The following is a 17,461-nucleotide window of genomic DNA, read 5'->3' as shown; positions in this document are numbered from 1 at the left end:
ACCAACTGTTGTCACAGAATCACAGAATCACAGAATAGTAGGGGTTGGAAGGGACCTCTGTGGGTCATCTAGTCCAACCCTCCTGCCGAAGCAGGGTCACCTACAGCAGGCTGCACAGGACCTTGTCCAGGCGGGTAAGGCTATGTTAGGTTGCACACTGTGTTGTTTCTCTGGTGCCAAAGAATTCTGGGTGGTTGGTGGGTCAATCCACCAAACATATTGTTGTGTGTATGTAAGGGAGGATAGATACAGACTGCATCTGCCTAAGGTTTACTAATTCATTATAGCTTTGTGCATGCCCATCTGAGAATAAAAAGGGTCCCTAGCATAGAAAAGTTGATCACTCCTTCAGAGCATTGACCCAACATACCTCCTCTCTCTAGAGAGGTGGAAGAATACTGGTCCTTGAGTAGAGGTGAGTGTTTCCAAACCGGAATGGTACTGTAATCATAAATGGGGGTGTGCATTTATTTTTCCTCCATGTTTTCGTATGGGCTGGTTTTCTCTCACAAAGTCAGTATCCAGCTCTATCAAAATAAATATGTATTACATTATGGCCCACTCCCAGAATGGATTAAATCGTATGCACATCCTTGCTTTCTTTTTTTCTGATGATGGTTGACTCAATGACTGAGCCCCAACCCCATGTTTACTAGCTACTACTGATATTTATCTTAGATATATGTATTCAGCATAAAGAACAAGCTGGCTTCTTTAACCAACTGGGAGGTTGACCTGCCTGCCTGCCCAGAAACTGGGGTTGACAGTGCCCTTTGTTGAGCTCCAATTACAACAGCACTGGCAAAGCCACCATTGTGTTTGGCGCTTGTTGGTTTCTGATTTGCTCCACAGTGCTGTGCACTGAAATGAAAAACATCTGGTCGACTCACACACTCTGTTTAGACTGGTTACACAAATGCACGATATTATGCAATCCAGACCTGTGATCCTGTTTCTCCCTCTTCTGAAGCATTACATATTTTGCTTTTAATCACATTGGACAGATGACTGGACGGTTTCCAGGTGCCATTTCTCAGATGGTGAGCCTTGTTGCTTCACCCATCGGCACAGGTCAGCCTGCCACCACCTCATTGTTTTGAAAGAACGCCTTGTGTCTTTTTTGCTTCCCTACCCATGAAGCTGAGCAGTGCTAGCTCATGCCAAGAGACCAGCTGTGGAAGGTGGTGAAGTTCTTCCTGAAGGACAATGAGCTGGGTCAGGCAGTGTGTTTAGCTCACTTCTTGGGCTTTTCCCATTTGACAGTGCAGGCTTTCCAGTGGGCAGGGCAGAGCTGATAACCTTCGTCCCCCAGCTCCAGGCAAGTCTGTCTGTCCCATGACACTTGCAGGAGATGATCCACCTGGGGGAAGCGGTACAATGCATCACGTCGGGAGGAGTTCAGCACAGGATTTCTGATGGCTTTGCTCCTATCGTCCTCTTTGGTGTGCTCTAGGTAAATCACTCAAACGTGCTTTTCACCAGGCTGTCTTTTCAGCTCTGAAGTGAGCAGGTTTTCTGAGCGGAGAGGTTGTGAAAAGCTCAACAATGGAAAATGACAGCGCTGCCCACTGGCTTTCCACCAGGCATCTGAAAATCAAGTTTAGTAGCTCAAGCTCTGTAAGTTCAGCTTTTAATTAAAATACATAATTTAATGTTAGAGACCTCATTCTCCAAGAAAGGTACCATTATAAATGCCCATATCCAACCTGGATTGCTGAAAATTAGCATATTGCCTCTATTACGTTAGAGATAGCAAACCCAAACTGACTTATTATTGTAACCATTTGCCAAGCAGACAGAGGCACTGTTTACATCCCAGATATAAAAAAATGAACTAACGTTCATTGGAGTTGATTTATTTTACATGTAAACTGGTGCAACAGCATAGTGTGACCATAGGAAGTGCTGTTGAATGTGAGCCTCCACACTGTCACATCAAATCATGCAAGGCTGTCTGCAAAGAGCCGGGTGGGGACAGTGCTCGATGGGCTGTCCTAAACTCCATCTCTGGAGGCTCCCACAAATTACTGCCACTGTCTATGGATTAGACGGCATCTGATCAGAATTCTTCCTTCTTTATATATGTGTGTGCTTCTGTGTCTGCACAGGCGAACACATAAGCAACACAGTGTATGGAAGGGAGGTTAATGAAAAAAACCTAATTAGTGCCTGTTATCTCAGGAGCTCATGCTGGCTTTTTCCACTGCCCAGTTCATGCCTCCTTTATAAGGATTTCCTCTTTACTGTGTGGTAGACTTTGCTATAATCCTGGGCTTCACCAGCTGAGATGGAGGGTTGGCTTCTTTAATTTGCTTGGAAGTGGTCCAGTCTTTGGAGTCTGGATAGCTCTGGTTCATATCTTAATAATTTCCATGCCTTCACATGAATTTTTAAAATGGGAAATACCCCGGCGAGCCCCTGGATCTTTCTCTCTTGCCTGGCAGTTTCTCTGCTCCATTGAGGCAGCCAAGGAAACCTCATACTCCAAGCCACAAGGATCTCCTCTTCCATTTGAGAGAGAAGCCTGGCTTTTAGCTCAGGGGTGCGTGCATGTACGTGTGTGCAGAGGCACACACCACTTGATTCACTATTTCTCTTGTCCCTCTTTCACCTATTAGTGTCCTTTGAAGGATTAAGTTACCTTGCCAGTGGAAATATATGAGCTCACTGTGTGATATAGCATAACTGCAACAGCAGATCATATAATTTCCCCCTGAAGGCTTGTTGCAAACTATGTCAAGTCATTTGTGTTTATGACAGCTTGGGGGTGATTTAGTGCGACCTCACTTTGATAAAAGCCATTTAGAGCTCATAAATATGGTGACACACTGCCTTCTTGGCTGGGATTTTAAACAGAGAGCTGTATTTGCATTGCCATTGAGCTTGTATTGTTTGGGGGGTAAGAAAGGGAAAGAGTGAGAGAAAACAGGAAATGGAAGGAGTGTGAGAAATGCAAAAGGGCCCTTGAGAACCAAAGGATGCTGTTGTGCTTAGAGCATCTCTAGCTTGAAGCACCTGCAATGCCCCCTCCTCTCTGCATCTGCCCCTGGGCATGGGGTGAGGTGAAGCTCCACTCGCCCCATGCGGGTCAGCCAGTGGGAGAAGCGGATTCTCCAGATCAGGGAGAACATGAATTTAGCACTTAGTTTCCACAATAATAATAAAAAAGTCTTCCATATGCCAGCTGGTTTTCTTTTAGCTTGGGTCTTACTGTTGTGTGCTGTATTTTTTACTTAATTTCAAGGAGACATCTCCTGAGTACATTTATATTCTGTAACTAGATTTATAAGGAGGTAGACAATTTAACAATAAAAGATACTTAAGCCCAGCACAGAGTTGTCATATTTTATGCGTTATGCTTAAATTGATCATTGGTGGAGGCAAGTAGGATGATAGTTCTTTGAAAACTATATTTTTTTAATAATTTATAGTGTCCAAAGGAACATGAGCATCACAGCCCATTGAATTTCACATGGAGATGAATATCTTTATTTTATAAATGAGGATTCAAAAGATGAAGTGTTTTTCATCTTTGTAGTCACTAGCAGAGGCAGGACCTGAGCCTAGGTGGGTGTCTTGACCATCAGGTTGCCAATCAATCCGGTCCCTGCAGCCTTGACTCCCCATGTTCTCCGGTTTTCCTTTCTCTTACGCAACCAGTGCGGGTCAATAGGAATGACTGGAAACTGTTCTTGGTGGATGGGAAACTTATCTAGCATATTCACATCTTTAACGGCATAATTATTTATTGCAGGGAGGTGAGGACCAGGATACTTCATTTTGTGTGTAAAGCTATCCTGCTCATGGGCTTGATGTTCAGGGCTGTTGGATACCAAATAAAACTAACCAAACCAAGACCTTTTAACAGCATCTGCCTATAGCTCTAATATAGGTATTTTCCAGAGTTTTACATGTGTAAAAGCTTTACAGTGAACAACATGACGTGTGAAAGTTGTCTCTGAAATCTATACAGAAAATGCATTTTAGCATATACCTATATGTTTGAAATTCAGCAAAAAGATTTAAGCTGATCACTTGTTAAGCCCTTTTTTAGCTTTTTGGAGTGTTCTTTATAAATTATAGTGATTTTACTGAACATTATTATTAATTTTTGAGGCCTAACAGGATAAAGCTATCACAAAAGCAAAATAAATCTTGCCTGCCTTTCAAATCATTCCTACGGTGCGATATATCATTAGATGCCAGATACATGCAGACAGAACACTGTACCAAATCATTTAATTTTATACCTAAACTAATCAATCAACCAGTTTGCTGTTATTGTTGTCCTCTGGGTTGGATAGTGTTTATATGTTGCACTGTTGGTTCAGTTTGATGTTTGCAGCGGCAAACCCAGTGCTTTCTTTAAACCATTTTATTACTAAAAATCATTCATGTCATGACCTGATTAGGCTTTATATATACTTAAATAGTTTTCAGAATAGCATTATGCACAGTGGTGGACCAGCACTACCCAGGGATGGATTCAGAGAGGCGGCTGAATATAGAGAAAGGCTCAACTCATCCAAATCCAGAGGAATTAAAAGGCAACGTGCTTTTCATTAAGCAAACGAAAAGAAAATCACAGTCCCTGCCCCGAAGATTGTACACTGTAATGAATGGCAGCATTAATGGGAAACTTCACTGCACTCGGAGGAACAGTAAAACATGCATGATAGGACCCCAAAGATGAGGCAACCAGTAAACTACTTACTCTGCTTCGGCTTCATTAGCCATTAAAGCAGGATTATGGTACTTACCTTGCCCCACCAGAGATTAGTTAGTCATCGCTAGCACAAGGTTTTGGAGGGGAAAAGAAGAAAAAAAAAAAAAAATATCCCTCCAATTCTTGCCTTACTGAGGTTGACAGTAGGTGAGGACAGAACACAGGTCATGCCATGTGGCTCCGGTCGCCATCCTGGTTCTGGAGTACAGGGATGCTTGTTCGTGGACTCTTGGTTTGTGGAAAAGCAGCAATGTTGGGTGCATACAAGCTCTGGGCTGCTCCAGCACATACTTCCCAGCACAAGGGGAAGGTAGGAATATAATTTCCCAGCCTGGTCTTTCCCATTTGGGGTTCAAGTGTGGTTTAGCTCCCAAACAAGCATATTCGGAGATTGTCATCAGGTACCCTGCAGATATTTCGCTGCTCTGCCAAAAGCCCCATGCAGCTGAAACCTTGCTTGTCAATCTACGCTGCAGGACCCATCCAAGGCTGACAAAACAGAGGCACGGAGCAGAATTGACACCACCGTACGGGGAGGCTTATGCAACACCTGTCCGCTCCACGCCTGGTGCAAGCCAATGCCATTTATCTTTATAAGAATTTTTATTAAAAGTTGGTCCTAGAGGAAACAGACTTTGCAGTGTGGCTTTTTTTATTAAATGGGCTGATTCGGTCTCTGCTGACTCAAAAAGCCACTCAAAAAGCCAGTCAACAAGCCCTCTGAATCTTTGATCCATTTTTCTACTTAGCTGTTCTCTAAAGGCTCAATGTCCTCTCCTGTCATGCTTTAGAGAGGGGGAAAATACACAGCTTAGTCTCCAAGTTATAATGCAATTATTTGGTGCAAGGGAATTTTTTTTTTCACTTGAATAAACTAGTTGTTAATTAAAGCTTTTTCATGTAGTGTGAAAGGAGTTATATTTGATACCAACAGCTGTATGCTGTTTGCTTTATAGTCCTTTGGGGTGTTGTTGGTTACAGCAATCCATTTCTCCCCCTTCCCCCTCGAAACACACACACACACACACATACACTCTCACTTTAAAGACCATTAACTGGTACTGTGATTTCAATTAGAAGGAGAATATTTTTGCTACTGCTGTTGTTGTTGTTTTCACTTTTCTATACATTACTTGAAAGTCATGGTGAAAACAGATTCATCACCTTGGACGTTTTCCCCAGGGTATAATCTTGTCCCAGTGGCAGCAAAGACATTTGCAACACTGTCAGAGTTAAGGCTCTGCTTTGGGCTGATGGGCTAATCCTGAGCATGGTTCCCTAGCTTAGCATGTTGCATCTGCAAATAGTAGGCACTGACAGAGGATTTCCTCTGATTTCCACTTTAAGCAGGTTAAATTGTCGCTGTGCGAACTGAGCTGAACTTTCAGGTAATGCATAAGGTGTTTGGAAGCTATGTGATGCATTTGGGTTGAAGTATCGCTGTAGTCTTCAACCTGGGCAGAATTAGGGACCTGGGCAAGTTGGAGGGCCTTGAGTTTGATTTCTAGCTGGGAAATTGGAGAATACAATGGAAAATGGTGGCAGAGGGAGGTGATTATGTACAATTCCTTTTCTTCTAATCCCCTCTGAGGAGTAGATCAAATTCGATGTACATTTGGTGCTCTTGCTTAATTGATTGATTTGCCTATCTCTAATTTCTCAGAAATCACTCAACACTCATCTGCTTTGCTATGACTCTTTCTCACTGGGCCAGGGACCGCATGCCGGGGGTATTTCCAGGAGGACGTGGCATCCCAAAGCGCTGTCCTATAATGCCCTCTCTCTCCTTCCTCACCAGTGAGGAGGAGAGTGGCTTCAAAAGAGGTGGCTTTCAACTACTTAATGTGGTCCTAGCAACTAAGTCAAAAGCCTGGGACTTGACCACATTTGGAATAAACTTGCCCAAAAACATCAATGCTAATTAGCTCATGTTATGAATGGATTAAGTGAGACACCAGCTGCAATGGGGTATTTTGATTTGGGTTGCAGCTCGGTAATTAGATGCACATAAGCTGGCTGGGGAGCTGTCAGTCAGCAAGCAGCAGTTTCCTTTGCAGTGTTAGGAAGAACAGCTTTTCTGTGTCCCATCATCTGTTTTGCTGTGAACCTTTGGGTGATGTACCAGTGATTAAATACTGCATTGAGCGTGAACCGAAAACCTCCCCTGAGCCACAGCCGTGCGACTCGGTGACTTCAGAATTTCACTCCTCGTGTAGCTGAGCAATGCTATTTTATTTATAGTGCAAAATGCTCCTTGTATGGTGGCTGTTAATGTTAACACCATCCTTCCCTTTGATCCATGCCAGCCTTCCCCCTGTTTTCTTATCTACCATTGGTGCTTAGAATGGAGTTTGGGGTAAAACGTGGTTGATGCTGTCACGAAATTACCTAGAACAACACCGATAGAAAAGTATACAAAATTAAAATTATGGATGTGTGAATGTGTGCAACTCTGGTGGTGTGGACGTCGGTGGTGTTCTCACCTACAGTTGGGCTAGTTGCCCTGGACTCCCTTTCTAGTTGATGGAAAGAAATAGGTAACTCCAGGGAGATCCACCTATTTCAGACATTATCTGCATTAGGAGGAATCAATATAGAGAGTCCCTGGTGATTTGTTTGGATGAAGTTGTCTGGTTTTTAGACTTCTACTTTTAATAGATTAATCAACAGGTAAATACTGCTTTTCCTCCCAAATCTGGAGCTTGCATGAGAATAAAATAACCAGACAGCAACTTTCTTTAATGTGAGGAAAGGCAAAAAGTAAAAAGGCAGCTTGACTGCTCCTGACATAGAGCCTTTATCAGCTCCATAAATAAAGGACATATGCATGTAATCACAGAATCACAGAATCACAGAATAGTAGGGGTTGGAAGGGACCTCTGTGGGTCATCTAGTCCAACCCCCCTGCCGAAGCAGGGGCACCTACAGTAGGCTGCACAGGATCTTGTCCAGGCGCGTCTTGAATATCTCCAGAGAAGGAGACTCCACAACATCCCTGGGCAGCCTGTTCCAGTGCTCCGTCACCCTCAGAGGGAAGAAGTTCTTCCTCATGTTCAGACATAAGTTCCTATGCTTCACTTTGTGCCCGTTGCCCCTTGTCCTGTCGCTGGGGACCACTGAAAAGAGCTTGGCCCCATCCTCCTGACACCCACACTTGAGATATTTATAAACATTTATAAGGTCCCCTCTCAGTCTTCTCTTCTTCAGGCTGAACAAGCCCAGTTCCCTCAACCTCTCCTCGTAGGGGAGATGCTCCAGTCCCCTCACCATCCTTGTAGCCCTCCGCTGGACTCTCTCCAGTAGCTCTTCATCATTCTTGAACTGGGGAGCCCAGAACTGGACACAGTACTCCAGATGAGGCCTCACCAGGGCAGTGTAGAGGGGAAGGAGAACCTCCCTCGACCTGCTGGCCACACTCTTCTTGATGCACCCCAGGATCCCATTGGCTTTCTTGGCAGCCAGGGCACACTGCTGGCTCATGGTTAACCTGTCGTCCACCAGGACACCCAGGTCCCTCTCCGCAGAGCTGCTCTCCAGCAGGTCCACCCCAAGCCTGTAATGGCTGACTGCATCTCAGATTGCAATACCAGTGTTTTAAAAGCCTGCTGATGGAGCATCTGCTTATTTCATTACTCCTTCAATGTCTTTCAGGTAAAAGTCATGCATTACACAGTACTATCTCTAGCAATGCATGAGTGGAGGGGACAGTCTGTAAAAATTCTGGATAGTTGCTATGTGAGCTGGCTGCATGCACAGCAAAGAAAAGATCATTTTCAGTAAACTCTCACTCAGCAAACACACTGAGGGTCTCAGTATTAGTCAGGTGAAAAAGGAAGCATCATGCTTTACTGGAAAACAGATACAGTGATGAGTTATAAGAGCTTATGGTGAGCCTTGACATCGCAACAGCATTGTGAGGAGCCCAGGTACAAATTCATCCTGGTCCTGACCACAGACTAACCTGTCTTGTGTTATTATCAGTAGTGTGGCAGAGGAGGTTCACAGTAGTTCCACTGAATTACAGTTTCCCTTTAGGAGCAGAATTTAGTCCAGAGTTTATAAAATACAGCTCATTGGAGAAGAAGAGCAAACTATCTCCCCGCGTGGGTTTTTCAATGGGCAGATTCATGTTAACCTTGTGCGGTGTCCTGCTGTCATGTAATGCAAATGCTTCCCTTGGTTATTGTTAACTAAAGATACTGGATCTCGATGCCTTGGGTTTTTAACCAGTGTTTGCACTTAGTAAGAGTTGATATTCTCAGGCATGAACCCCTACTCACCTGCACACCATTGCCTTGGCTCAGCATCCATAATTCACCATCCTCAAGCACCCAGACATGTAGAATCGAGGATGTCCCCTGACTTTCCTTGCAATTCTTCTCCCTTCCCTGGCCATGTGCTTTTGAGCCAATGTCCTGTAGCAACATGAGGTTGCTGTGTTTCTTTGCATGCCTACTGGGCTTGTTTATAGAAGAAGACCGAGTCCAAAAGTTGTTTAGCTGTTTTGTCGCTGAAGAAAGAGGCCTGAAGAGAGTATCCATGGCACAATGTAACACTGTCGTGATTCAGTATTGGGCAATAAGACATACTGAACAATCTACATACATATTCATATCTGTTGTAGGTCTTTTTTTGGTCAGAGACAGTAAAAAGCCGTTAGCCATCAAGCTGCTTGTGTGAAATTAGTTTTTGGGCCTCTGTCCAGTTGTTCAGAACCTCTCCCATTTGATACACACACATTTTTTTAAAAACTGCTTCAGGATCCAGCAGATGTAATGGGGATGCATATGATAAAGGCAGCCATGGAAGTGGTGTTCAGTTCTGGAGTACATGAGGAGGTAGACAGCAATAGAGTTTTACCTTTATAGGCTTTCCTAATTAACTTCTGTAGCTGAGGAAATAACATAAGACATTTTCCACAAGTATTCATTAGCTGTTGGGTTTTTATAAGCTTGGTTAGACTTTGTACACTTTCTCCCACCATCCTGTCTTGTTTGCTCTTGAAAAATATTCCAGCAAACATGTTTGTGAGCAGGAGTGCTTGTGGAGGTTGCAAATACTGGAGAATATTCCTGAATAGAGCCTTTAATATTCCCACTGGAAACCTGCTTCTAGGAATTGTAATGTCCCTCTGTTCAGGAGACAAACATCACTGTGTCACACAGACATTTAACAGCTCATGAACTGGGAAGAGATCAAGAAGAGTTTTTAGAAAAGAATTTCAAATACATATTTTTAGACAAACAGCAATCTGCTAATAGTTCACAAATCAGCATGCTGAATATGTCAAATACCTGCCTCTTCTGTAGTGCCCCATTTCTGGGATTTAAGGTCACTAACAAATTTCGAAAGAAAAACCAAATATTTTATTTGCTATTCTCCTCGATTTCAATCTGTGGAAGAAAAGAGGTGTTTAAAAAAAATACAAACTAGTCTGTTTAGAATAACTTCCATAACATTGTTTCTTATTGACAGATCTCTAAATAAGAGACCCTTGCTCTTGACTCCCGCTTAGATGAACGATTTCTAGGTCTTTTCTTTTTGTGATAGTAATGAATTAGTTGATTTTTGTCTTAGGCTTTCCTAAGTGCACTATTAAATGGGAAAAACTTCAATAAACAGGCTGACTGGCTCAGTGATAAATTGAAAAGAGGGGGAGGTGTGTATTTTTAGACAGAAGAATCATCATGGAAATTGTCCAACTGCCATGCATTTGGAGAAGGCCTATGTTGAAAAATACTTCAAATAGGTACCAGACATTAGCTGCTCTTAAATCAATGAGACTGTGCTTTGGAAAATAAATACTCATCTTGTCAATGCCTATCTTGTCCTAAGGCTTGCCTAGGACCTAAGCATTTCTGATAGTGCTGGAAGCAAAACCTTTAGGCTTTCTTTAAAAATCCTTTAAGTTCCTCTTGTCATCATGCCTTGCAAGCAGGCTTGAATATTTTACCTTTCCTCTACATGAGAAAAAGATAAGGGCAATTAAAGATGCAAAGAAAATGAAAGGAATCCTCCTGGACCTTTGTATTGTTTTGTCCAGTGTTGGCGTTGTTATTAAAAACTGAGTAAGGACAACTGAATTCACAATTTTCTCTCCTGTTTGCAATGTTAGAGGATCATATTTGTGAGTGATTGTTTCAGGTGAGGACAGATGGCATATTCATGGTGTTTCTGTCCAACATTAAGTGGGACCTAAGTTCTCTCTATGGGTAGAAGTTCGACCCTCTATGTTTTCAGCCTGTCAGACATCAGAGCACACTGGCAGTCCCAAGAGAAAATTCTAAGGTTCAGAAGTTTCCAGGCACATCACCACATCCATTGGAAGCCTTACGTTATTGAGCTGAAGCTGAGGTTCGGGTTCTATAGTGGTTTCCCAGCTCTGCTGCTGGCTGACTCCAACCCTCGGCAAACCTGCACCTCTTCTCCAAGCTGTGCAAATGAGATAGTAGTATCTGTCTCACAGGGGGTGTTAAGAAGCTTAATTCATTAGTGTTTACCAAGTGTTTCTAGATCCTCAGATGGAAGGCTCTATAAACAGACAAAGTATTACTAATTGCCAGCTTACACTGAATTGTAAAGTGAAAATAAGAATGGCTGGAGGAAAGAGGAGGTGAATTTTCTGACGAGCTGCATCAGTCTAGTGGCTTCAAGTTAAACAGTTTAAAGTTTGATTTCCCATTGCAACCATCTTAAAAATCTCCATTCATTTCTATTGGTGTAATATTTGACCTGCAGTTTACTTTGGGGAAAATCAAGGCACATCTGAGTCTATGAGTGGGGCCTCCTATACTAAAGAATAAATCATAGGCTTAATTTGGGTAATCATTCCTGAATGTATACCATGAGGTTACGTTGCTTTAAATGGAATGAATCCTGATTTACAGAATATGTCTTCAGTGGTGCTGTTCAATTTACACCAAAATATATTAGAAAAACAATATTGCACATCTTTACGGCCGAGGAGCATACCACGTTACTAATGTTCAGAGCATTTCAAAGCATATGGGTGTGGTTTTTTTGTTTGTATGGTTTAATTTCATGGTTTTCGTCTTTTTCATTCAGCTCTGGAAGGAAAAAACAGACTGGTTTATTCAGTCCTTTCCACTTTCTGAATTTCCTGCAATACCACAGCGACGTTGTGCTTGGGTTCCTAGTTAACCTTTGCTGACATTTTGGAAGGTATCAGGAATCAGAATAAGTTGAGTAAATTGTGTTGTTTATATTTAGAAGTTGTGTTATTTATATGCATTTTTCTGCAGACCTGATTCTTTAGGACCAAGCTGTGTAATAGGTTTCTTGAAAAATTAATCATAGAAATGGAAAGAAACTTACTTAGTGCTCTTTCGGTCTTTAAAATATACCGCATTTTATTTTTTTCTCAAACCACACTGTTAAAAAAGTGTAGTCGTCTCTTAGGGAAGCCAGCTTGATTTTATGCCAATTTTCAGGGAGTCTTCTTTTCTTTTAAAGCTTTCCATACAATCACAACACCATTTTTCCTTATTTCCCTCATATGCGTGCAGTCATGAGAACCAGGATGACTTGAAATTAAATAAGCTCCACACGCAAAAGCTGGCGGCAACCATAGGACCAGCTCCTCTGTGTGGCTCCTGGCAGCTAGAGGATGTCACCCAGCCCTCCGCTTTCCTCCTGCCTTAGATGTGCAGGACAGGGAAGTGAAAGTCAGACCAACTGATGGGTTTACGATTCCAGCCTGTCATTTCTGCTTTATCCACAGCCAGGCGAGATTTTGCCAAGATACATATTAGGTAGCTGCTCAGGACACTGCTATTTTGTCTGTACCACCCCGAGCATACTGTCTGTCTGTCTCCTGGTCTGTTTCTGCGACCCTGCTTTCGAGCCGGTTGCTCTGCTATTCCCCAGGGTGGCCAGAGTGTGTTCGGCGAGAACCAGCCTTTTCCTGGCGTCTTTTCTGGGCCTCCCAAGGGACTTGTTGCTGCAGGGAGCGGAGGCACTGGGCCTGAGACACAACAAGTGCCCATCTGTCTCACTGCCCTCTAACTCCCGTGGCTTCCAAGGACTCCTGATGTGTCTCAGTGGACAAAGCTGTCCAACCAGGCTCATAAAAAGCCCCCAGGATGCCAGGGGCTGCTTACAGGGCCATACCCTGCTCTGGGTCTCCAGCCTGGCTTGCAGTTTAATGCACTTGTGCCACCATGCTTAAATCCTTGTTGCATCTTCTCTCCTCCCTTTATGTCCCTCCCAAGCCATCCCCAGCATCAGCGTCAGCATTGTTATATTTTTTCTCCAAATCTCTTTCCTCCAGGCACCAGACAAGGTGCATTTTGCACCACTTTATCTGTGTCATGTATATGTCAGTGTTTCAAACTCTGGTTTAATTGGAATCACATCGCTGGCTGAAAGTTGGCTCTCTTGGGTCCTTTCCATGGAGAACGGGCATTTTGCCTCAACCTCTTCTCTACCTCCCAACCAAACCTGTCTCCTCCCTCCTTCGTGGAGGGGACTGCAGCTTGTGCATCTTGGCATGCACAAGGGTTGTGCTGCCTGCTTTCAGAGCATCTCTCACTCTCTCCTTCTTTCTCAGAGAAGAGCATACGTATTTTGTGTGTACATATGGTTTTTTTCCTCCCCCTTCTTGGTCCATTGAGTGTTACATCACATTTCCCTCCCTTTGGTGCTCCTTCCGCTTTGGATTTGTGGGTGGGAGTGGGAGGGAGCCCCTCTATGGATGAGCTAAGAGGGAAAAAGGGAAGAAAAAAGGGAAAAGAAAAAATATAAGGGAATAAACATTTAAGAAGAGGGCGTTTAAGAGGAGAGAAAAACAAATCAAAGCTGGTGCCAGGCTGGAACTGGCAGCTGGTTGCCAGCACAGCAGGCTAAGAAGTTGGTGGAAATGCTCAGTGCCATGTTTGGGTTGCTTAAAAAAATACACCCTCCTTCCCTCATTATTCCACCTCTGTTTTTTCTCCCAGCCCCACAATCAGGAGGAGGAATTCAGTTGCCAAACACAAGCTTTCAGGAAGCTTCTATTTACAGCAATGCCAAGGGATGCAAACAGAGTATGTCCTGCCCCATGACACATTTGTGTGTACACGCGTGTGTGCCCATGAGCACTGCAACTCACCTGCGCTTGGGCAGCTGTGAGCTGGATTGGACCTGCCAGGCATGTTGTGGGTGCAGTGGCTCTCTGCTCCGAGGAGATGCCTGTGCTTTGGCAACCATGGCACAACTTTTTTTGCCAATGTGAGGGGAGGAGGTGGGAGGGCTGGGGATGGAGGAGAAAGGGGGGTGGAAGGTTGTAGCACTTGGCTGGAAAAATTTAGAGCAGTACAAAGGAGAGAGCCATGAAAAGGGCTGGCGGGAGGGGAAGGAGTCTGTGAACTGGCTGCTGTGGAGGTGGGAAGAGATTTATGTTTGCCAAGTGGATTCGGTTGGGAGTGGGCTGGGAGACTGCTGGGTGCTGCAGGCGAGGCAAGGAGTGCCGCGGGGAGGCTGACGGCCCTGGTGGCGAAGCGGCAGGGCTTTATTTTCTTCCTTTCTTTCCTCCTCCCTCCGCTGGGCGCTCAGAGGAGAAGGCAAAACAAAAAGCTGAACCGGTGCCAAGAAGGAGCTGCAGCGACTCGAAAATGGCACTCTACACCACACTGATATTTCAAAGCAGGACTGCACTGGAGAGCAGAGAAAAGTGCCGGGAATGAGAATGGCTGCGGCCATGGGGCCACTGGCTGGGCTCAGGGGTATTCTTCTGCCTCTTCACTTCCCTTTCACCTTTTAAATGTGACCCTCTTCTCCCCCATCATCCACCCTCAGTGTTATTTAGGGGTTCTGGGAAAGATAGGGGACCCTTGATGGGGACTTGAGGTAGAGATGGAGCAGAATGGGGGCAGCCCCTTGCACCCCGGGGCTGGTGCAGTGTGGGAAGTGCCTGGCAGAAACATTTTGCTTGTAGCCAGTCTCTAGCCCATGTGTGCCTGTTACGATACTCGCTGGAAAGGATTATAGGCAGTGAAGGAGCGAGTGTGCTCATCCCCTCCTGCCATCTCTGTATTGGAGAAGAATTTTTATTTTTTTTATTTTTTTAAATTTTCTTCCTAGGAAGAGAAGACTTGATTCCCAGGGAGTTTTCTGATTGTTTTCCTGTTGCCACTCCTTCCCCTCCTCCTCGCCGTCCTCTTCCTCCTCTCTCTGTACCTGTAAGGCTGCTCTCGTGGCACTGTATCCTGATGCAAGGTTACTTGTAGGACACACGAATCTCTGCAAGGTGCAGCATAGCCTGTATCGGTGTTCCTCTCCACTTCTCATTTGCTGGGGAAAGAGGCAACTTCCAGGAGGCTACACAGCTCAGCTGAGTGCCTCGTTAATGCAGTGTTAGTGCTTCAGTTGCAAAAACCCCTTCTTGCAAAGCCTGCCTGGATAAAATAAACAAAAAAAAATCATATAGGTCCAAAACTTTGACAGCAATTCATAAGGTTGATTAATTTGCAAGGGATAGGCTGGAGTTTTGCTTTGATTTTTGTTTGAAAGAAAAGGGTTTGCCCTCTGTTGGTCCCCTCTTCCCTCCATTCACAGGCTAGGAAAAGGTACATGAAAGTACCTATTTTTTATATATTTATGGGGTTCTTATTTTTTTTAAAACCTTTTAAAAATTGTTACTAGCACAAATATTCTTGTAGCAGTCCAATAGTGGAAGTTGAATGCAGAGATCTTCCCCCCCCCACACACACACACACATACTCCTCTTTGGATCGTGCCAGCATTTGGATCTGAAGTTTTAGGTTAGCTTTACAGAAATTGGAAACTAGAGAAAAAGAAAACCCCTGCTTTTAGGTTTAAAAATGGGTCCAGATCCTGTTTTAACAGCAGTTTTAGCACTCACACAGCCAGCAGGTCAAGTTCAAGGAGACCTTTCTAAACCACAGGCAGAAGCTAATTAACTTGCTGCATCTCAGAAGCTTGTGGATTGTCGGGTTGTTAATTTGGCCCAGTTTTTAGTCCCAGGCATGGGATGAGCCCTATGACCTCTCTCTGACCTGAATACCATGCCCTAGTATATATCCAAACCACTTCAAATCTCACCTTTGATTTCAGACACATAGACCCGGTTTTGCAGCACCTAATTCTGCACAAGCAATGCCTTTTGGAAATACTGTGATAAATAGTGGGGAATTTAGGGAGACTTAAAGGCGTTATCCAGCCTGCTCTCCTCACCCTCTTCTTCTCACAGCTTCTCGCAGAACAAGGGTCCTTCCTCTGTGGAGGACTGAAAGCTCAGCCCCAAATTAATGCTGATAGGATATGCACTCATTTCTGAGGTGACACTAGTAGGTTTTGTATGGAGTAGGATGTCTGCAGTAACTGATCCCTTGATTTTCCTCCTCTTAGCTGTGCCTTGAACCATGCAGTTGCTGCAGCTTGACTTGGGCTTGCACAGAGGAGATGCTGTCATCTCTTCTTTTTGTTTTCTCTTTGTTGCGAGTGAAGGGTATGTAGTGCTTGTCCCAGGAAACCTTGAAGAGGGTGAAGAAACCATAGCAAATGTCAACGAAAGGGTTGGCCAAGTAACTTGGAGAAGTCTTTGTGCCATTGTACCTTCCACTCAATCCTACCTGTTCTTTGTGAATGAAGTATACGCATAAAAATATATGGGTTTGTATGCACACATGTGCTTACTGTTTGCTTTTCAGTTGCCTTTTTGGACCTAATGAGATGAGTTGTGTATTTAAGCTATCATCCTCTCCAAGGGCACGCACCATGCAGACCTTGCCTGAATTTCCCAGAAATCCTTGCTAATAGTTTTGGCTGCAGCTGCACCTCTTTCTCTGGCCACAACCTCCTTTTTTTAACCTGAGCTTCCTGGCCATGGGATTCCAACCTACAAAAGAAAATGCCAGGAGTGGGGATTAAAGCCCACATCAAAGTGAGCAGAGGAGACCCTGGCAGCTCTCCTAACCTGCCGTGCACCTTCACAAAGCGTGGCTCATGCTTTTGGATGCTGAGCCAGCTTGTGTTTACTACTGATTTAAACCTCTTAATACTTCAGTTACCAAATAGCAATTCCCAGCAGATTTATAGAGAGGATCTCAAAGATACAGACAAACATTAATGTGGACCAACAGCATCCATGTGCGCAAAGTAGCAATGTAGTGTTTGTTATTCAGGAAGATAAACTGAGGACAGCAAATGAAGAGACCTTCCTAAACCTTGATATTTCAGAATCCAATCTCTTTTATTTCCTCGATATCTTGACAATGCTCTGGACTAAGGGATTTTGTTTAATGGATCTTGTCCATCTTGGGACAAAAATGTTACTCTTGTACTTTCCAAGTGGTCCAAGTAAGCTATCTGGGCAGCTTAGTCAGACTTCCAAAGGAGCATTGCAAGGCATTGACAAGGCAGCTGAATGTCTTTGTCTTTATTTCTCCCTGTATCAAAGAGGTGTCTTTAGATGTATTTCCCTGAAACATGATGTCTCATGAATCTCAAGTTGCTTCCTTCAAATCCTTCATCGTTTTAACACTTTATAATGAGAAATGTTGTCTGCTCTGAGTTGTTATGAGGTGATTTGTTTCTGGAAGGGTTAATCCGGAGGACTCTTCCAATGTTATCTTCCACCCCTTCTCCTCACACCTTCCCCACTCCCAATCTTTTATTTTTTTGGACTGGTAACCTCACATTTCTGTAATCTAAATGTGCAAATGCTTTGCAGTCACGGTCCAGTAGCTGGGTTAATCTCAGACCCCTGGAGTGGCA

The 17,461-nt window shown here is 43.9% G+C and overlaps 1 protein-coding gene across 4 annotated transcripts in view; it reads left to right on the top strand.

Annotated features, from left to right (window-relative positions):
- Positions 1 to 17,461, top strand: part of LOC104335588 (SET-binding protein) — a 353,439-nt gene that overhangs the window by 135,774 nt on the left and 200,204 nt on the right. The gene's annotated exons all lie outside the window — the stretch shown is intronic.

This window comes from Opisthocomus hoazin, chromosome W, assembly GCF_030867145.1.
Source record: "Opisthocomus hoazin isolate bOpiHoa1 chromosome W, bOpiHoa1.hap1, whole genome shotgun sequence".
Classification (NCBI taxonomy): Eukaryota; Metazoa; Chordata; class Aves; order Opisthocomiformes; family Opisthocomidae; genus Opisthocomus; species Opisthocomus hoazin.
This window is presented reverse-complemented; position numbering and strand designations above follow the sequence as displayed.